The sequence below is a fragment of the Sminthopsis crassicaudata genome, chromosome 2 (assembly GCF_048593235.1).
Source record: "Sminthopsis crassicaudata isolate SCR6 chromosome 2, ASM4859323v1, whole genome shotgun sequence".
Classification (NCBI taxonomy): domain Eukaryota; kingdom Metazoa; phylum Chordata; class Mammalia; order Dasyuromorphia; family Dasyuridae; genus Sminthopsis; species Sminthopsis crassicaudata.
In genome coordinates, this window is record NC_133618.1 from 194,021,794 (window position 1) to 194,045,387 (window position 23,594).

Consider the following 23,594-nt stretch of genomic DNA (forward strand, 5'->3'; position numbering starts at 1 on the left):
GTGAGCTTTCCAGATTCAAGTGCCAGGGGTAGAGCTATATTTAGTCCAAGAATAATTCCAGAAATCAAATGGTGGAGAGATAGATATAGGATGAAGTTGAACCACTGCTCTCTGTTTCCGCTCCTCAGACAAATATCTTGGCCAGCTTTGTCCTGGCACAGATCAAGGTCTCAAAAGGGAGATAATAAAATTTGTGCAGACTGACATTCCTTGTACAGCCATGGAGGCTTTCCCCTATGTGCTCTTGAACCCACAATATGTAGTCTGCCTTACTTTATAGAAATTAAAACTTGTATATGTTTGTTGAAATTAAAGTTAAGTTAAAGTTAAAATGCTTCAGTTCCTGAATCCCCCCTCATTTTGTGGATTTATAACACTGTGCCTCATTGACATAATTATTGTATCCTCATGCCTAGAATGTCTTTTTCCATAATAGTATTCATTGAAATTATTCTATTTCAAAGCTTAGCTTACTACCACTTTGTCGATTAAGCCATCTCTGATATTCCATTTCAATGTTTCTTATTGCATTTTCTCTAGGTCCTTTCACATCATCTTTCTTTTTCACAAACTAGTTCATATTATACTTATTTTGGGAGGTATTATGTCACTCTCTTAGACTATAAGCACCATAATGGTGATGATAACAGGCCCTATTTTCATTGCTTGCTGATAATAGGAAACACAGTGCCTTGCATATAATAGGTGATTAAACCATATTTATTAAATTTTAATTGGGAGATTGCTGGAGCTCTTATATATCCTTGAGAGCATGTATGATTTGTACTTATCAAATAAAAATAATAGCACATGATTATGTGATACTTCATGCTTTCTGGTGTGCTTTTACATGCATTATCTTATTTGCATGTTCTAAAAATATTATGACATACAGTGGGGCAAAGATTATTATCCCAATTTGCCAAATGAAAAAAAAATTAGATTCAGAGACATTGCCAGAATAATGTAAATAAAAATAATAAGGATGAATATTTAACCATGTCTTTTCATTTGAAGTCCAACTTTTTTTTTCTTAACCATGTCATATTGATTAAAGCATTGATTAAACATTTGAATCAGACACTTCTATCAAAAGATCATATATACATATATATGTATACATCACTTTAGCTTGTTATTCTTAAAAATCTGTGCCTTAAAAGTTTCCAAGTTTGTAGAAAACAGAAATAACTTAAACAGGCTTGGGGGGCCTCAACAGGGAGATCTGGGAGAGTTAAATGGTAGCTCTTTTGTGGCATTACTTATCTGAAAACGTGGGGCTTTGTACATAATACACACTTAAAAATATTTATTGAATTGACCTACTAACTCATGGCCATGGCCACATTCTTTTTTATCTGCTCTCTTAGAATTCCAGATGGTGAGGGAATAGAACCATAACTAATACTCTTTCCCCAGGTCTATTCAAGGGGACACCCCTCAGAGTTATCTCAAAATTTCAGTAAAATGAAAACATGAACCCTCTCATTGAGAGTGATCACTTGTGCATTAGACAAATATAGTATACAAATAATGCAATTTAAATATACAAACATTTAAGTTTACTTGGGGGCCTATGCTTAAACATATACATGACATTGACAGATTGAAATGAAGTTGTAATTTGAGTTAATTAGGAACTCAACAAAGATCAATTGCTTTAGAAACAGAAAGACAGTCTTGCATTTATTTAATTGCAGACAATGAAGCCAGTTTAAGTTGGGTGAATGGTCTTTTTAGATGCAGAAAAATTCTTAAACTTCCTACCTTGTTCCCTTCCATTTGTTTTTCCTTGTTTTCAGCAGTTAGCCTTCATTTGACAAATCTTATTTGAGCACTTACTGTATGCCCAGGAATTTACCTTTTAGGTAATAATACAGCAGAATGGAGAAACTAAATTTGTCAATGGTAGGGCAGACAATACATTAAAAATTCTGTTTGGCAACTGGGCATTTTTACATTAGGTTTTCTTAAAGCAAGACAAAGTTACCCAATAGCTATCACACTTGAAATTACTAAGAAGTCACAGGAGAAAAGAATGCCCATATGAAGCCTTCTAAATGAACCTCTGATCGAAGTTCTTTGTTTTATCCCAATTTGCCAAATGAAAAAAAAATTAGACTCAGAGACATTGCCAGGATAATATAAATAAAAAATAATAAAGATGAATCTTTAACCATGTCTTTTCATTCAAAGTCCAACATTTTTTTGAGCCAGAAACTGAAGTCAAGGGAAGGCAAATGACTTTGTCCAACATCGGGTTAAGCATCAAACTAACATTCCCAGGATGCATGTCTAGTAGTCTTTTTCACTATTCCATTCTGTTTTCACCAAATTCTCTTTTATAACCAAAGGACTGGAGCACTTCATCTGCATTCTCCCACTTGACAGCTCCAATCTGAAAAGAAATATCTTCTCTACTTATAAAATCTGTCTTCTATTCCAAGAAGCCTTTTGGACAAAGCCCATTTGGCTCTCATCACTCTGATTCTTCCAGCTTTGAATAATTGACATTTAGGCATACGTTACTGAAGAACTGCAGTTAATTGGCCCCATATCTATCTATTCCTGTTACTCCCATCTTGTCCATTAGACTGTTAAGTGCCTTTATGATAGAGACTAAGAAATCTTCCTAATAGTAAGAGCTATCCAAAAGTGGAAAATGGCTTGTCTTGGGAGGTAGCAATTTCCCTTGGCTGTGGGTCTATGGAAAAGTTGGAAGAACTCTCAATAAGAAACTAGAGAGTGGATTTGTAATCACAATTGGGGTTAGATAGATGGCACTGAAATTCTATGATTCCATGGCCATCTCTTCTAACTGATTTGGTGTTCCTTACAGTGGGCCTATTAGAATGTTCTTCCTGCAATGGACATTCAATAGACAGCATTGATTGGTGAACACTGGCAAAAATGAGTGACATAGACACCCTGATCTGCAAGAATTCAGAGAAAGTAGTAAAAGAAATATTTGTTTCCCAAAGTATCAGAAGGAATATTTATCTATAGTATAAGATAGAGATGTAATATTTCCTGGTCAGATAGAGATGTAATATTTCCAACTTGCTAATAGATCTCACTTTGTAAAATAGTTTCTGAAATTAACTCAAGAGGTGATTGCTAAACTGACAGGATAAAATGATATAATAGGTATTGGAGAAAAGTACCCCAGCACAATGCTTTCCCCCTTTGAAATAATATGACAATACAATATATAATATTACTAATAGATCCATTGCAAGTAGGTCATGAAAAGACACTAGTAATGTAAAATGAATTTCTTTATGGAGGATGCAGTCCTTCTATTTTTTCCCCTGTATTTTCCCCTGCAAAAAATGCCAGTTAAATCACTGGAAACTTCAATAGTTTTGGAGGGGACCCCCAAGATCTGCTTATCAAAATACCCTTCACACTACAGGATGGGATTCTTGCTATACTATCCTAGGCAGGTGGTATACTGTCTCTGCTCAGAAAAAAAAATACTACTCCTATAAGGCCTAGTTGAAGTCCCACACTCTGTATGAGGCCTTTTCAGTTTGCTTCCAATTTCAAACTTGAATTCAAGTTCTATAATTAGAAAGTGATAAAACAAGCTGGATATTCTGACATATCAGTGTCTAAAGTAAATTCAGCATTATGATGTAAACCCCTAGGATAAGGAGAGTTGTCTAAGAAGGGGCAGAATGGCCAATTTTACAAGCAGAAAAGGTCAGATCAATAATGGGACTAGATAGGTAAGTAGCCTCTGTTTGTCATACTTAAGTAAGATAGTGGGACCAAGTTTTTTTTAATCAATTTATTACTTCTATAAAATAAAATTCAGCTATATAGAAAATAACATTATAAAACCAGATATTTAAAAAGCTCTAATTTCAACATTAATTCAGAGATAATAATTTTGACAAATATGCTTTGTATGGGCATTACAAGATCATGCCAAGTCATTTAAAAAGTATTAGTTAACAATAGTTAAAATGAGAACTGGGTGGCACAGTTGATAAAATGCTAGGCCTGGAGTTGGGAATAGTCCTTACTTTAAATCTGGTTATGTGACCCTGGACAAGTCACTTCACCTGTTTGCCTCTGTTTCCTCATATGCAAAATGAACTGGAAAAGAAACTGGCAACCCACTCCTGTATCTTTGCCAGAAACTAAACCAAACCAAACCAAAACAAAAAACCCGAAAACTTCAAATGGAGTCAAATAAAGTACACAACTAAAAAACAACTGAACAAATACAATGGTTAAAAGGAAGATTTGGCAGATCAATATAATGCTTACTGATCCTCCTCCACCACCAAATGCTGTGAAGTCAAATACTGATCAAGTGTTTTCACAATCTCAAACACTGGACTTTTGCTTAAGAAAAATCACACATGTATCTTTCAGTAATATACATTTGTAATCAAAAAGAATTAAAATAAATTATATATAGTATGTGCATACATATCACACACACACACACACACACACACACAGCTTCCCTTTTAAGAAAAAGAGATAAATGATAAGACCATATTTACATCAAGGACTTTTTTTTTTAATTCGTATTCTGTGTCCTGATAAGCACACACCAGCCCAATTTCTTAAGCCTTTCAGATCTAGGGGAATTATTAAATAAAGGACTGAATGCTGTGCATAGAAAAAAAAAAAGAAACATCTGAATTAAAACTGATCATTACCACTTAATAGCTAGAGGACCATTGGGAAGTCAATTTACCTTTTGGACTCAGATTCTTCATCTTTTAAACAAGGATAATAATGTCTTTAGTGGCTACTTTAGAGCATTGTTATGAAATACAAATGAGATAATGTACATATACTACATTGCAAATCTCAGAGCTCAAGACTCTATACTAGGTACTTGGGTATACAATGATGGAAAAACTATACAGTCTCTGTCTTTAGGGAAGCTAACAGTCTTATGTGGGCAGATGTATAATTAAGGGATGAGAGATGAATCCAATGGAGAAATGAGAGATTTGGGAAGGAAGGAACTAAACTGTAGGTAGGGAAGCAAGGAAAAGTTTAATGGAGAGGATGGGTATTTCAGCTTAACCCACAGTAAGAACAGATGGTGATATGGAGGAAATACCTTATTCAAGGGATATTGGTTGAGTTATTACAAGGAAGTAGAAGAAATTGGGACAATATAGGGGGATGGTGTTTTGTACAGATTATTTAGAATGTATAAGACATCAACAGTATAAAATAGGGGTAAGAAATAGAGATAAATTGTTAAAAACCTTGTATTCCAGGGTACATATCTGTATTTTATTCTAGGAGCAATTGTCACTGAAGCTTTTTGAGCTGGTATTGGGGAAAGGGAGGCAATAGAGTAAACGCCAAGCTTTTTAATATTAATTTTCCAGTGGTGTGAATTATAGAAAGGAGAAGATGATCTATTAGTTTATTTTAATAATTCAGTTGAGAGGGAAAGAAGAAATGAATTAGTAGAGTTGGTGAGGTGAGAGGCTTGGGGAATGTGAGGGAAAGACTAACATCTATCCTAAGTGATAGGAATTTAAACCATAGGTGGTTAAGTTTCCACATTATGTGATTTGACATACAATTTACCTAAATTTATGTAATGGTGACCTGTGTTTTATGGGCTTCTAAAAATAAGTTATGAATATATTTTATACACACACACGCATATATATATTTTACATGTATGTACATGCACATATATAATACACATAAACATAAACACACATTGTATAAAAGAAATATATATGTGTATGTTTATATCTATCTATCTACCTATCTATATGTCTCTCTATATTTCCCAGTGCTTTCAAATTGATATTTTTAGGACAAACATCTGATTATATCATTACCCTGCTTAAAAATATTCAATGGCCCTTTATTATCTCTAAGGATTGGAATAAGAAAAATCTGAGTTCAAATTTAGTCTCAGACCCATATTAGCTGTGTGATCCTGGGCAAGTCATTTAATCTCCAACTGCCTTATCTGTCAACTGTAAAATACTGATAATAGTTCCTATCTCATTGGATTATGAAGATTAAATGCAGTAATATTTGCAAAGTGCATAGCATCATCCTTGATACATAGTAAGTGCTTAATAAATGTTCTTTTCTTTCCCTTCCCTTAACATTTGTATATTATGTTGAGGTTTGCAAAGAAATTTATACTTATTATTTTATTTAAGGAAACAAAATATCCCGAGGGCAAGGATTATTTCATTTTTGTCTTTCTACTGTCAGTGTCTAATATAATCCCAAACCATATGGTAGTCACATAGCAAATCCTTCTTTCTATGTGTCTCCTCTCTTTCTCCTCTGTCTCTGTTTCTATCTCTTGTTTCTTTCCTCTTCCTCCATCCTATTCTCACTGTTCTTCACAACCACCATATAAGTAGATAGAAGAGTTATTATTATCCCCCTTTTAAAGATGAGGGAAACATATATCTGATCAGGGGAAATAATTTTTCAAGGTCATATCTAATAAACAAGGAAGACAAGTCTATGGTCCAGGTCTTCTAATTGATTGTCTCATGTTTATCTCTTGACACAAATTGCTTCACGGAATTGCATTTAGCTTAGGAACTTATCCATGGATGTAGTTTCTGGGATTTGAGGATGAAAGTATCAATTCTCACTACTGTCATATGGCTAATTTCAGCTGCCCCCCCATCTAGCCACTGACTTTGGCATTAAGATCTACACAAAGAGGGCATCTGCTACCTTAGCAGATATGTATACTACTGTACTTTTCTCCTTCCTCTACTCCCTCCTTTCCCAGTTTTCTCCTCTTCCTCAGGGAACAATAATCAAATCAATATTACCATTGCTAGTGTGAAGGGAGTGGTCATCTCCATGGCTTTGGCTTCACTAAAAATCCCTATGACTGCTAAGGCCACAGCTTCCTTTCTTGATTATCACTTCCTGATGTGTTTTACACCCTCCTCTCCTCCCCTACCCCCAAGAAAATATCCCTTTTCTGAAGTCAAGAGTGGTCTCGGTTTTATATTTACATTCCAATTACCTAGTACAGTGCCTGGAATACTGTATGTATTTAGGGAACCTTTGGCAATTGACTTAGAATTATATAAAACACATCACAATCTGTCCAGAGAATGCTAAGAGATGCAAAGAGATCTGGTAAAAGGAATCAGATGTATACATATATTGTGTTTAACATATACTTTAACATATTTAACATATATTGGTCTACCTGCCATCTAGGATAGGGGATGGGGGAGAAGGAAGGGAAAAGTTGGAACAGAAGGTTTTGCAAGGGTCAGTGCTGAAAAATTACCCATGTATATATCTTGTAAATAAAAAACTAAAGAATCTGGTACATTTTTACCTGTATCCATATTACTAAGGTTGAAAAAAAAATCAATCTCTTGGTTTTATGGCCTCATGGGACAGACAGGTCCAAAATGACATATGGTTTTGAAATATCATGGAAGTAACAGTAGATTTGAAGTAAGAAGAGTTAAGTTCACATTACACTTCAGTTATTTATTTCTAGTTCTATACTTGAGGATTAAAAAATATAATCCAAGGAAAAAAAGGACAGAGATAACTGAAAATCATGGACAAGAGCTATTATGGAAAAATCCTCAAATGGAGGAAAAAGTATGTGATCACTTTCTACCTAATACCTTGATGAAGGCACCTAAAAAAAGCTAGCTAAAGGTAATTAGTCCTCAGATCACTGAAATAATGAGTATTGCTAAAACTCTGGACTAGTCACTGACTTACATGTTACATTAGCTGCCCACTAAAATCTAATACCAAATTTACTTAACAGTTGTTTTCATATCACTCTGGGTATGGTAGAAGTTGAACGGACTGACTAGGAGAGGATGGAAGTAGTTGTGGAGAAATTGATAGGCTGTGTAAATCTGGAATCTTTCTAAAATGAAAAAAAAAACCTTTTTAATAGGGGTTATATCTATATGTCTTTTTTCCCCTAGTTAGAGAGTAGCTAACAAGAACTTGGGGAAAATAGTATTCTCTTTGTTTTTCAAGATCGCTTTTATTCCCTCCCCCAATAAACATTACCCATTCTTGGGGAAAATGCTTTTCTTTCTATGGCCCAGGTGGCAGAGACCATGGCTGAGCAATTTTAGTCCCATAACAATTGCAGTCCCATGGGCACGCTGTAGGAGTTAAGGGGAGTGAGAAAATCAAAACTACAGGACATCAGTGTTGGAAATTATCTCAGAGGCAACTAGTCCAATCTTTACCTAAGTAGATCCCCTCTATAACATTCTTGATAAGAAGACATTTGATCTCTGTTTGAAGACCTCAAGGGAGCTCACTAGCACCTGGAGTAGCCCATTATACTTTAGATAGATACAAGTATTAAACAATTTTTCATCACATTGTCAAAAATTACCCCCTGTTCTTACTTTAGCCTTTGAGATGAGCTCTCTACACAGAAAATTTCATTTCCTCTTAAATATTATAAATATTTAATCATCATGTTCTATCTAAGTCTTCTCCAATTTCTTATTTCTGGTTCTTATAATGAGTCTTATATGAAATAGAATCCTCCCAACAGTAACTATTGCCTTCTAGGTTTCTTAATGTACTTCTTTAAAGATAGATTTCTAATTCTAGGATGTGGATAATATGGAGAAATACAGGCTAGATAATATCAGAGTGAGCTTGATTTTGAGTAATTATCTATATTGTCATGGGACAGAATATCTTTCAAATAATATGCACAGGGATTTCTTTTTGCTTCTGTATTTGACCTTTTTATCAATTACTTATAGGCATATAGAGATCACATGGAAAGTGACAGAATTAGGATTGGAGGATATGAATCCAGGTCCTCTGATTCCTAAGCCATTGCTTTCCTCACTATACTATACTGAAATACTGTATCCCAATCAAACAGTATCTGGAACACAGGATTTATAATTTAGGTAAGATATCAGAAATCTAGAAGGCATACAGAGGTAATCAGGATAGTAAAGGTCTTGTGATTATGAGAATAGTCCTAAAGGAACTGTAGGAATTTAGTCTTATGAGAAGATCTAGCAGAGACTTAGGAGGGACAGGACAGCTATCATCAAAAATTTGAATTTTTATTATGGGCAATGTAGATTAGACTTATTCTATTTCATCTCAGTGGCCAGAACTAAGAGCAAAACATGGAAATTGCAAAGAAGAAAATTTAGGATTGATGTAAGAAACATTCTTCTTAATAATTAGAATTAACTAAGAGTGAAAATATTTGGGAGAGGGCAACAGATTTCCTTTTATAGGCATATATGATATAATGATATAATAATGATAATAACTAACATTTATGTAATACCCAGGGATTTTCAAAGGGCTTAACAAATGTTACCTCAGATCTTCACAACAACCTTGTGAGGTAGATCTATTATTATTCCATTTTACAGATGAATTTTAGTGACTTTTCCATTATCACACAGCTAGTATCTGAGGAAAGATCTGAACTTAGGTTTTCATTTTTGAAGTCTAAATCCAGCACTCTTTCCACTATGCCACTCAACTGCCAAATAAAAAGTGTTCAATTAGAATTGGATGACCTCTTACTGGATACATTATAGAGAGGATTCTTGTTCAAGAATAAACTGGATTCCATGATTCTTGGTCCCCCATGAAGATTTTATAATCTCACAGTGTGCTCAGAACTGAAATCATATATCAGGCATGCTCTTATCCAAATGGAATGCAAAAGAATCTTCCTCTATGTCATTCTAGACATTATGAATCTACTGGTCACACTTAGGAAAGCCATAAGCAAAGAAAGTTGTTTATTAGCAGGAAATTTTTTGTTTCAGAGTATCTCTCTGGGATTGTCATTATAGACTTAAATTAATGTTATTCATTATATCATTATAGATTCATGTCATTATAGATTTAGGGCTGGAAGAAACTTCAAAATCATTCTCTCCAGAGGTAGAAAATGAGAATCAGAGAGCTTAAGTAATTTGCTTAAGAGCACAGAGAAATAAATGACAGTTAAAATTTGAACTCAAGCCTCCTAATTCCAAATTCAGCAGACATTTATTGCATTATGTTGTCTCCTAAGAGATTCTTAGGTGAATTTCTTTCTTTCTTTTTTTGAAAACAAAATATTACACTGAAGCAAATTCTAAATTATATTTCTGGCCCATTAGTCCCAAGTAAAAATTTACCAGTGTACATTTATTTCTGCTCCACCACAGAATATTTTATTCAGGTTATAATTAAGATCATAAGTCAGCATAATATATTGCATAGAGGGCTAATATTAGAGTCAATAAAGTTCAATATTGATGGAAAATGTTTATACTCTGGAAATTTCATAGGCTGATGAAATGAAATAATAGGTTTGGACATACATTCATAGATCAGGATTCAGTGATATAGACTCAATTCTCTTGTCAACAATTCACACTGGGAAAGTCAGTCATGAAAATATATATTTTTTATTTTAAAATAACCTTAAGATTTCATATATAATGATTTTATATACAAATATTAGTAATAAGAGCCAACACTTATGAAGCCATTTACTATGTGCCAGGCACTGTGCTAAGCATTTTACAGTCATCTGATTCCCATAACAACCCTGGAAAGTAGGTATTATTATCATCCCCTTTTTACAGATGAAGAACCTGAGACAAATAGGAGTTAAGTGACTTGCCCAAGTCTCGTGTCTGAGAGGTCCATCCATTGTACCACTTAGCAATCAGATATACTATCTTGTCATTTTAATTTCCACAATACTTTTCTATATGTCTTTTCTCTCTACTCATAGAGCTACTATCCTAATTCAAGCTTTCATTACTTCTCATTTAGATTATTGAAGTAGCCTCCTAAAAGGAACATTCTCATGTCTCATCTCAATGCAATTTCAGCTGCCAAAGTTATTTTCTTAAAGTATAGGACTATGTCACTCTTTAGCCCTCTAACACACACACACACACACACACACACACACACACACACACACACACACACACACACACACACAACCTCCAGTGGTTTCCATTCCCCTTGAACTCAAATATAAACATCTCTCTTTGGCATTTAAAACCCCTCCCAATTTTTCTCCCTCCCTATTTTTCTATCCTCTTATGTATTATTTTCCACACATCCAAGAGTCTAGACATATTAGTCTATTTGCTATTCCTCACATGAGATACTCCATCTCCTGTTGAGGGCGGTAGCTCCTTGGTATTCCTTGTTTGATCTCCAACTTCCTTTGGGACTTGGACCTTTGATACAAGATCTGGTCAAACTAGTTTGGGCTATCTGATCTGGCCAGGGTTTTACAGCCCCCATTCTAATCTACTCAGATAGACCAAATGCCAGCAGGAAATTCCATTTTTGGTAAGAGACTTCGGTTGGTCCCCAAAAGATAACAAGAGAATCCTTATCTTATTTACATCACTCTTCTGAACCTCCTTACATCACTACATCTGAATGATTATGCTTTGTATAAAACAGAGACCTCAAAAATCTACTCTTTGCAAAATTGGCCTTGTACCATGCAGCCATTTTGCCCACCGGCTCTCTGGTGTTTCCATCAATAAAGACTATGTTTCCATACAGCATTAAGTAGCAAATTCCTTTGCTGCCGAACCCGCCCTTGGTTACTTTGGGGAAGGAAGGAGAGAGAGAAAAGGAACTGACCCATCTCTGTTTAGACCTCAGTTTACTCCTCATCATTTACTCCTCATCATCTCCCACCCCTGTTTCTTTGTAATGACTCATCTGCATACTTGGAAATATCTTCTGTTATTTTTCTGTCTCATCAAATTCCAAAAATGATTAAAGAAAAAGAAAAAAAATCTATATGTTTTAAATTTTTATATTAGCTCTCACCATAGTGGTAAAGAACTGGAAATCACAAGGATACCCATCAACTAGAAAATGGTTCAACAAATAATGGCATATGATTGTGATAGAATACTATTGTACCATAAGAAATGATGAGTTCAATGATCTTAGAAAAACACTGGAAGAATTCCTGGTTTCTTCTGAAACTGAGCTCAAATATTACTCTGCATAAAGCCTTTTCTAGTGCACCAGCATTTAGTGCTTTCCCCTTCAAGGTTACATTGTATTCAATTTGGACATGTATCATTATGTATGTACATGCTATCTTTCCTATTAACACATAAGCTCCTTCAAAGTAGGGATTGTTTCAATTTTGTTATTATATCTCCAGGGATTAGTTGTGGTTCATCGCTCATAGTAAATATTAATAATTCCTTATTGATTAATTATATAGGCATATCCTGCATAATAGTGAATTTCAAAATAAGGCTTTTCAAACCTTTTAAGGAATTTTCCCCTAACATTTTGAGTCCTTAACAATGTCAAATTATTCTCATGTTAATACTGATGCCTTAAAATGTTGATTCACCTAATGTTTTCTGTGGCAACTAATGATCTTTTATTATATATGCCTTCTCTTTTCTTTCTAGCTTTAGGGTAAACGATTTATAATACAGTTTGAAATATTCATGACACATACTCTGCCAAAGAATGCACTCTGCTCTAACCAATGACTCTTTTTTACTGAAATCTGTGGACCTTAGTTCATAGAGTTAAGGAAGAGCTTGAATACATGGTGAGTGGACTCAATATGATTTCCTTTCTTTGGGTGAGCTTGAAAATGTCATTCCCATCAACTGTGACAATTGAAAATTTCTTTGAGATCAGAAACAATGCAAATTTAAATGCAGACACATCCTGAGATTAACTTGATTAGTCATTCACCCTTTGTGTAAATTACTTCCATTAATCACTCAGAAATCATGAATTGTCTGAGAATATGAGTTTTGATCAGAATAGGCAGAGGAGTAGCATCATTTTAGAGTGGGAGGGCAAAAGTTGGATGCTGTGAAAAGTTGATAGCTAGAGGGCAGAATTTAGTCCCTGTGAACTAAGGAAACTAGGGAAAGAAGGAAGTAGTAAAGTGAACTAAAGAAAAAAAAAATGTGTGCTTTGTAATTTTCCTAGGTGTCTCTTGGAACTTGTAGCTATCACTGAGAATCATACATGCAAAAAGTATGTGACTGATTTCAATTGAGAAGATTGGAAACCTTGACCTCCCTAATTCAACCCATACTTATGTAAAGGAGTCTGGTGGAACTTTTCCTGATTCCTTGAGCTATTTCTCTATCAAATTTTAGCTCCCTCTCTAAATGAAAGAAGGAACCCAATCTTCATTTTTATATACCTTTTTTATGGTATTGGTAACAAGTATTAGGATCTCACTTTTTTGGAGACTCTTAAAACCTTTCCTTATTTTTTTTTTCTCAATAGTCTCCTATGTTATTATGTACAACTCTTAGGTGACAGAATAGTGAGGCAAAAACCAACATTATACCATAATTGAGAACTATATATAATATGAACTCAACTTCAAAAACTACAATACACTGTACTTTTCTCAGAAAGCTCTATTACCTTTCAACTTCCCTTGGCTCCTCTGAGCACTCAAGGTGTTGAGAGGTTAGGTAACACAGAAGCCTTTAGATCTCAGAATAAAGAAAATCAACTCTTATTATTCCATTTCTTTCCTTTGCTGTTTTCTCTGCCTACTTTCCCTGCCCCTAAATCCTTTGGGGGGCACACACAGTTCTTTCAAAAGCATAATAAGCAATCTCATTGGTGTGTGGGGCTAATGAAGAGAGTCTAGAGCATCCCTGAATCATGCATACATTATTTATGGAAAGAATATCTTCTAAGGTATTTACCCTCCCACCCCACCCCTTTCCTCCCCAGTGTTTTAGGAAAATGCATACACTCACATATGAAGCATATCTCTTGAGATGCCAAATATAGCACGAAATAATACAACCCTCTACAATGGCTACTCAATAACAATGAATGGATCTTTTCAAGAATATAAGATTATATGAATTGAGTTTATTTCTCTTTCTCAATGGAGAGAAGGTAGGGCAATTTTGTTTTAAAATGTCAAAGGAACCAGACATATTGATATATGCTCATACCCATATGGTACACTTATATGATATATAAACACATCATCATCATTAATGTAACAACAACTTACATTTATATAATTATATAATTATCTTATTTGATGACAGCTTGCTTAAGCACAAATCTTACATAATAAAGAAATCAAATCAACAGAAGGGCATTTGCAATCCCTGGGATATTTGCAGGACATAGTTCAGCAGAATGGATCATAAGTGCATTAATTTAGAACCAGAAAAGATGCTAAAAGTGATTTGGTTTAACCTTTTCATTTGAGAGATGAAGAATGAAGAAACTGCTTTTGTCTTCCTTTTTTCCCTCACCTCTTATCCCAACATTTCCCTACCTAACTGTGACCACATATGCTCCTGGAAGACAGACAATAATGTCATAGTAGATACAAGTGCAGCTTTGCTCTGCTCTCTAATTCTTGTGTGACATTGGACATATCATTTTACCTTTCTGTGTCTCAGTTTTCTGAACTATAAAATGAAGGCGTTGGACTAAATGGCTTCTAATTTCCCTTGCAGTTCTAGATCTATGATTTATGACCTTTAAAGTCATTAAATTCTTATTCTGATAGATACTAGTTTTGTGAGGTTAAGTCATTTATACTTTTTGGGCTCTAGGCAACTTTTTAAGATTCTAAATTATGCCAGGATTCATGGAAGGAATTTCCACACCAGGACTTCTTTACACAGATTAATTTTGAGTTTGAGATAAAAAAATTCTTGGAAGAAGTGGACTCTGTTCCAAGTCTAGGGATATTTTCCTATTCCTGGCTGCTGGAGAGACATTGATGATTTGGCTGTTTTCTGCCAGCTAGTGATTCCTGCCTCCTGTCAGACCAAACTTGAGCTGAAGAGGGAAAAAGATAGCAGGAAATTAGGTAGACTGACAACTGTGTGCAATTAAGAAGAAAAGCACATGGCCTGTGCTACCAAAAAGCAAAGGAAAAATTGGCACAGATTGTGTTTTCTTTTATAAGCCCTAGAAGATAAAGATTCAGAGGACTGGAAAGACCCTCTGGAAGCCATGCAGAACAACCTCCCAGCATCAGAAAGGGCTGTTCCTACCTCCCTGCAGGCAGAGAGGAGTCTACACTATTCTTCTATATCTCTAAGGAAGGTGATGACTACTTTTCTTGATTAGTAGATTCATAAATCTATGCTGTGAAGAAAAAAATTAGTTTAGATGCATAATAAAAACAGAGTCTAATGTCTTTTCTCCAGCTTTTTCTACCTTTTTATCCAATATTTTCAGCTGCTCACATATAAGAAGAAATTAGGGGGTCACAGTAAAAGTTGGAATCAAGAGGGATATTTGCACTTTGAATTGAGACCCACCTTGCTGTAATATATACTGAAAGAATTTTGAAAGGGAGTTACTTTGTATTTATTAAAGTTAGAAAATGGAAACAATATTGCTGTGCTGACTGGTTTATTTCAACTGAACAGTAGCTTTACTTGTAGTTATACATAAGAGACAATGTGGCATAGTGAATAAAGGGCTGACTCTAAAGTCAGGAAGTCTTGGGTTCATAGCCTGCCAGAGTTCTGGCACTATATTTTGTATAAAATGACTCTTGATACCTTGAATAACACAATAAGACTATATAACTCATGGCTGCATGGCTGGTGGAAATTTTCATACCAGAAGTTTGTCACATAAGTCATAAGACCAACTCCTCAAATGATGAATATAGATTTGAATAAGTTGCAGTAAATTAGCATGTCATACCTCTGCACCCATAACTTTTTTTTTTTTTTTGGCAATATGTGCATACTGGGATTTGAGGTTATGGAATACATTTCAGGGCCTAATGTTGGATAACATACTTTTGTAGTTGAAAAAAATTGTTCCAGAGGTTGAATTTTAACAAGACTGGAGGAAATTTGTTTTTGGGAAAAGCAGTATAGAGGAAACAGACATTCTTGGATTTGGATCAGAAGACCTTGGTTAAAAATTCCTCTTCCTGCCTTTCCTTTGCAAGCTTGGGCAAATCATTTTTTTTTTTTTTTTGCATAGACATCTTTATATGTAAAGTGAGCAATTTTGGTTAGAAATTCTCTAAGGATTCTTCTAGACCTAAATTTTATGACAGATAATATATACAAATGGGGTCTAAGTTGCTTCTCACTAACTCTCTGAAAAGTGATTAACATCTCCCCTATTACTTTGTCTCCTTTTTTGTGTATTAAAGGGGGGGAAATCAAACCAAAACAACAAAAAACCCACTTGATCTATGTTAAACAAAATATATTTTTCCAATGCCTGAAAAAGTCTTTTGTTTCTAAGAAAGAGGTCCAATCATCAGATAAGAATTCTGTTTCTCACCTGTAACATTCTATTTCTCAACTCTCAGCGTTTTCCTTGGGTTTGGGAATCCCTCAAAGGAATGTTATTCTACTTCATAGTTTTCCTGGCTTCCTTCAAATCTTAATTCAAATCCTACATTCCATAGGAGGGCTTTCTCATATTTCTGTCATTTCAGTGTCTTCTCTCTGCAATTTTACATCCAGTTTATCCTATACAAATCTTGTTTCTATATACTTGTTTTCCAGTTAACTTCTCCATTAGACTGAGAACTTTAAGAGTATGGATTACTTTTTTTCTCCCTTATTTATACCCCGTGTTTAGCACAGTGACTGGTATATAGTAGATGTTTAAAATTTTCTGTTGATTTGGCTTGATACTAGGAATGACCTCTAGTGTATATCACTATGAGTGGTTGCTAATTTTTTGTTATGTATCAATAGACTATGGTTACATTGTATAGATACAAACGCCAAAGAACTTCTCAACATATGAATATCTTCTCTCACCAAAAAAAAAAAAAAAAAAAATACAGAATATCTCTACTACAACTTCTGCATACCCATTTTGGGGACTTGCTTAAACTTACAAAGAACAATTTGCACCAAATGTCTATCTGTCTCATTGTTCAGATAGGTCAACTCTGTCTTTGAATTTTTCATGAACATATTATACTCCTCACTCCTGGCAAAATGAAATCTATAAAGTTGTTGCCATTGATTGTATTATCAGCCCAGATTATGGTAGTAAGAAATGACCTATGGTTTTTTGGAGGAGTAAGCCCTGGATGATAACTTCTCTTCAACAGAATCACACACCAATTTCTGGTATATGTTTTAGAGCTCTGTTTGATCATTAATCAAGAAATCAGACAAAGAGCATATTGCTAAATTTAGACAGCATCCAAAACAGACTTCTAATATAGTATAGATTCTCTGTCAGTACATTTATTTATGGTTTGCAATATTCCATTTGAAAATTCTCCATGTTCTCTCTCTCTCTCTCTCTCTCTTTTTTTTGTAGTACAAAATTAGTTTGAGAAAATATTTAAAGGAAATAATGGTGCTTTATTAAAACATTAAAAATAATCTTTTAAAATACAATTTATCAAAGTATTTTCTCAAATAAAGTTTATTTGTTATTATATAGTTTTAGACTGAAGTGTTATTACATTGTAGTCATGTAATCCCATAAAAATATGCATATGTATATATATATATATGTATATATATATATATTATATATATATATACATAGGCATACATATACAAATTTTTAAAGATTGTTGTTATTTAGTCATTTTCAGTCATGTCTGGCTCTTCATATTCTATTTAGAGTTTTCTTGGCAAAGAAACTGGAATGGTTTGCCATTTTCCCCTCCAGTTATAAAGATTAGCAATCACTCATTGTGATAAAAATCTGGAGATCACTCTAGAAGTCAAGAATTGCTTATTAAATACCTACTACATACTAGGAACTATAAGAGATATCTATCTATATTTGCATCCACATCTATATTGATATTTATTTATATACAAACATATATGTATACATACGTATATGTATACATTTGAAGAAATTAGAACTGAAACAGACCCAAGACACTGAGTCTAATTTTATGTTATTGATGAAGAAACTGAGCCTCACAAATATTAAATGATTTCCCAAAGGTCATAAAGTAGCAGAGGGGGTTTGAAAGCATCTTGTGATTCTAAATCTAATTTTCTTTCCACTGCCTCAATGTATGCATCTTAAGTATATTATTCTAGAACTGATGAAATATGTTTGTCTATCTATGTATATGTGTATACATATGCATGAATATGTATATTACTTATTCTTACCTATATTGTATGTAAGGTTTAGATAACAGATTTAATTAATATGAGGAATTCTCTTTATAGGAATTCCTTCCAGTCATGCAAGTTAGTAAATTGCCAACAATTTCAGTCTTTCAGAGTTTCCTAGGGCATTGAGAAGTTAAACAGCTTTCTCACAATCACATAGCTAAAGGAGTCAGAGACAGGCTTTAAACTCAAGTCTACCTGATTTAACTTTGGCCTTCTATACACTAAACCATGCTGTTTTATACACATGAAATAGAATGTAAATAATTTAATATACTTTTACAAAGTTTTTCCTTAGGAAAATGTCCCGTGGCCAACTATATTATAATTTAAAACAATAATAAAGGTTAGCTCAATTCAGTTCCAAAAGAAAATGGCACCTATAGATTGGATCCCAGTATTTATACAATTAGCATGAACATGCCAAGGGGGAAATGCTAACAACTAGGGAATCCACTTGATTGGGCTCTCCAGTTCACACAAATGCCTTGGTGGCTCTCAAATTTCTGCATAGTGTGCAACTTTGCTCTGCTATCAAATTAATGTTGAAATATGTATGCCCTAACTTCTGATTTATAATATCAGTGACAAATAATAAAAAGGACAGGCATGCCATAAAGTTTATGGATGGAATGATGGCATGCACAATGATGTCTCATAAAAAATAAAAGGGGGGGAAGTTATTTATTCTTGTGGATTCATGAACTAAAATACAGATAGACTGGCTGTGTGGCTGCGTGCATGGAATTTTTCATAAATATCCCACAGTGCACCCTGTTGTACAGCAGCCATACATTAATTAGAGCATTCGGCAGACACTGCAATGTGTTACACTCACCCAAGTGAATCTTCATTTTTCACATGCAGGGGCTTACTAATTAAAATCAGCTTTGCAATTAAATGTGGAAAATTGTGTTAAACTTTCAAGCGTGGTTAAGAAAAAATGTAATTATTTTAGGGTATTTTATTTTGATGCAAATGAATTTTCCATCAAAGTAAAACTGGTAAAAGGGAGGTATGATTCATTCTCTCTCTCTCTCTCTCTCTCTCTCTCTCTCTCTCTCTCTCTCTCTCTCTGTCTCTCTCTCTGTCTCTCTCTCTCTCTGTCTCTGTCTCTCTCTCTCTGTCTCTGTCTCTGTCTCTCTCTCTTTCTCTCTCTCTCTCTCTCTCTCTCTCTCTCTCTCTCTCTCTCTCTCTCTCTCTCTCTCTCTCTCTCTTTCTCTCTCTTTTTTGTATTATAGATGCTCCTCTCAGTTGCAAGTTGCAATGCTCCCTTATATCTCTCTGCCAGTACCTGGCTCTGTTCCAATGCTTTTAGTGAGTGCTATCTGTCAAGGCATGAATAATACAGCCCCTAGGCTGTTGGCAGAATCCAAATGAGGCATACATCAGGAAGCAGGCACTCGGCTTCAGCTCCAGAACATGCTCTTGTGAAGACAGGCAATTATTCACCCGAGGCTGCAGCCATGGCAATCATACTGGTGGGTGAAAAGGTATAGGAAATGAAAAAAGGATTTTTTTTTTGGAATAAGAAATATGGCACAAGCCAGAGCAGATTCAATAATTTTTTTTTTAATGAGAAAAAGCTATTTGCTCCCGTTTGAAGATTTTAATTTTAAAGTTTTAATTTGAATTTTGAGGGCTCATTCTTTTCTAAATGGGGAAAGACTCACATATAGTAAATGGGATATGCAAACAAGTCATCCAACTCCATGATTGTTTCCTTTGGTCAAGATGCCAAAGCTAAAAGATACTTTGAAGATAGTAAAAAAACCAAAGTAGATTTTAAAATTTTGTGGTCAATAAACTAATAACATCATTTTTTTGAAAGGGGGGAAGCAAAGCTTATGGATGATAATATAAATATTTCCAGAGTAATATAAATATAGAAGGTTCATTTAAAAAAACTCACAGAAATATGAATTATCTAATTTCCAATATCTTTACTAGATATCTTCTAATTTGATGGGGGGAAAAAGACTAACATAGAACTGCTGATGTGAAAAAAAATATTTCTCCTGATAGACATTTCTATTATCTTTTTGTCTTGTATATGTTTGTGTTTGGGGGATAAATGCAAAAACTACTATTTAGAAGAGGGAAAAAAATCTAATTAATTTCTAACTTCCTTGGTGGAAAGTGCATGATAATTGTATTTGAATAGGAAATATTAGATTCTGCCATGTTTTAATTTGATTTTATTCTTTTTACAAAGATGGTGATTATTTCTATTTCTGATTTTTATTGGAAAGATTTCAAAATATAGAAATAATAATGAGATCATATTCACTAAAGTTTGGCTAAGATCACAGAATGACAGATTTTTTTGAACTAGATAGGACCTTAGAGATCATCTGTTTTTAAAGACTTAATTTCACAGATGAAGAAATTGAAATCTGAAGAGGAGAGGTGACTTGCTCAACATCACACAGTTATGAAATAGAAGATCAGGAATAAGCAGATGCTAAAATCATAACTAAGAAACTTAAGTCTCCTAAAACTAATTTTAATTTGGGCTTTTCTAAATCAAGTTGTAAATTAGGAAAATAAATTGTGGAGGGGATCTGTAAAAATAAGTCAAGATCTTTTATTTTAAGCAGATTATTTCGAAAATGCTTTTATACTAAAGACTTTTCCATCACAAGCCTGAGTACTTGCAATATTTATTGTGAGAGAGTAAGTAGCACAGTCAATAGAATGCTGGTTTGGGATCAGGAAGATTAAGTTCAAATACAGTCTTAGATATTACTAGCAGTCTGACCCTCAAGAAATTACTCAATTCTGTTTTCTTCAATTTCTTTATCTGTAAAATGAGCTGGAGAAAGAAATGGCAAAGTACTCTAGTATCTTTGTCAAGAAGACTTCAAATGGGGTCATGAAGAATCAGATATAACTGAATAACAACAACCATTGAGCAGATGAACCACATGTAAACCATTTTATAGGAAATTTCTATTACGAAACTCTTAGTAGACATTAAATTCTACATTTTCATGGTGTTGAATGAGGAATGTTGGAATACCTATAGTAAATGCCATCAACTGGTCTATTTGGATATTTTTAGGTTGTACACACTTAGTTAAAAGCAGATTAGACCTGCAGCCGCATATTATTATTATTTTTTGCACATTAGCTTCAGTTTTTATAATTAGACAAATTTACTGTCCTTTGGCAGTCTGATGTTTCCAAAAACTTTGGTCAGGATATGTTATGTTATGTTAAATCCTCATTTTAGAAATGAGGAAACTTAGGGTCAAAGGAATGACTTGCCAAAAGTTATTTTGCTATGGAATATGGAAGTCAGGACTCAAATCTATGTCTTCAAATGCAAAGTATGATGCTCTTTCCCTATGTCATGTTGCTTCCTTAGAATTAATTAGTTAAAAACTCAGCAGATAATCAACAAGGAATGGATGTTTGTTCAGAAGACTCTGTTTTATTAAGTTCATTACTTTCTAACCTAGCCTCCTTTCTGTAAGAAATGCCCCTAGGAAACAAGAATGGAGGAGATAGGTTTTCATCTTCTGATCACAACCTTTCTCTCTTCCTTAAGAGCATTTCCTATCAGCATTTCAAATGTAGCTTGAATATTGAGTAGGAGACATAGCTGGATCACTTAGGAAGATACTCCATTATTAAAGGTCCAATATCTATTAACATCTCCAGAAGAGAAAAAGAAACACCAAATTCATTGACTGACACTCTGATTATACATTTTGGGGAGTTTATTAATGTGTTAGTAAGACGCTTTGCCTTGATTACAGATGTCAGTCCCCAAAATTTTTTTGACACTAAACATGGGTTCTTGCTATGAAATGTGGGGAAATTAAAATACTAACCATTGACCCAAGGGTAAAAGTTTCAACTAAGCCAGCAGATCTTACCTAAAATGCACCAATAATTAATCTTAGCTAAACAATGATAAATAGACTCTTAGTGAGAAACATGTCATAGGATAATGAAAGGAACATTGGTTAGGAAATCAGAAAAGGTGGAAGTCATTACTCATGGAAGCTGGAAAATGTTTCTCATATGCCTGAGCCTCAAGTTTTTTTATCTAAAAAATAGGGACAAAAATTGTTAAACCACCAATTTTATAGTTACGGGAAAAATACTACATATGTGGTGTTTTTATCATTACTCTAAATGCCTGGTTTTTAAAGCTTTTCTTCCATATTATAATTTAGATATTTAATGTTAATTTAGGCCATTTAAAATGACTACATAAAGCCATATACATGTATATACATATATTATACATATTATATAAAACATATTGTTTTATCAAACATATGTGGATTATACTACATTTTAGGATAATAATTAACCTTCAGTTATTGTTAAGAGTCAAAAACTACTATTAAACAATCTCTGTCTCCATCCCTTATCCCTTCCCTCAAACTCAATAACAATCTAACAATCTTGCAACTTTAACATAGAAGTATATCTTTGGTTGGAAAGATGTGTTAATGCAATTACATGGAATTTTATGGAGATAAAGGATATGCTATAATAGGATAAAATAAAAAAACAACTTGCACAAGGACAAAATGAGGAATAACATGGCTTAACAAAAGTTCAAATGGAGAAAGATCTGAATGTTTGATACTGTGGTTTACCCTCCTCTCTAAGTTTCTGCAACACTGCTATCTTTTGGTTTTTCTATTTCTCAGAACATTTCTTCAGTTTCTAAATGTGACCCTTCATTTTGGGTGTTCCTAAGACTCTAACCCAGGTCCTCTTATCTTCTTTCTCATTGTCAATATCATTTCCCATGGGTTCAATGATCATTCCCAAGCAGATGATTCTCAGATTTATTTATCTCTTACCTTTCTTCTGAGTTACTGTCTCATATCCATAAACTTTATTTTGGTCCTCTAAAATTGGATTATTAGGTGTATCCCAGAAGAGAACGCATTTTCTTCTCTCAAACCTTTGAAGTCCTGAACATCCCTATTAATGTCGAGGGTACATTTCCCAGTCACTTGGGAAGATTAGAGCATTCTTCATATCATCCTCACCTCCTCACTTGTAGTCACCCTACATATTCAATCTGTTGCCAATGTTTGTCATTTTTATTTTTACAACATGTCTCATAAATGTTCTCTTCTCTTTATTAATTCAGGAACCATAACCCATCACCTCCTCTTGGACTATTTGCAATAGTTTCATGGTTGGTCTGCCTCCTTAAATCTTTCCCTGATCAAACCATTCTCTATTTAGCCACCAAAATGCTGAAGTACAAATATAAACCATATCATCTCTCTGATTAATAACCTCCAGCAACTCCCTATTACCTCCAAGATCAAATGCAAACTTCTATTTTTTATATTTAAAGGCCTTAAGAACTAGGTTCTTTCCCATCCTTTTATATTTTATTCCATTATATAATTTAGACACTGCCATTCCAGAGGTTCTTTGCATATGGCATTAGTATTCCTGGCTCTGTTCCTTTTTACTGGTTGTATCATTATT

General features: G+C 34.1%; 1 protein-coding gene and 1 long non-coding RNA gene across 32 annotated transcripts in view; one reads left to right on the forward strand and one right to left on the reverse strand.

Moving 5' to 3' along the window:
* The window catches only part of MYT1L (myelin transcription factor 1 like), a 693,632-nt gene that overhangs the window by 236,679 nt on the left and 433,359 nt on the right, over positions 1 to 23,594 (reverse strand). The window lies entirely within an intron of this gene.
* Positions 19,468 to 23,594, forward strand: part of LOC141555290 (uncharacterized) — an 86,649-nt gene continuing 82,522 nt past the window's right edge. For both annotated transcript variants that reach the window (XR_012486141.1, XR_012486140.1), the window contains exon 1: positions 19,468 to 19,600. This is a non-coding gene — a long non-coding RNA (uncharacterized LOC141555290). The remainder of the gene's footprint in view (positions 19,601 to 23,594) is intronic.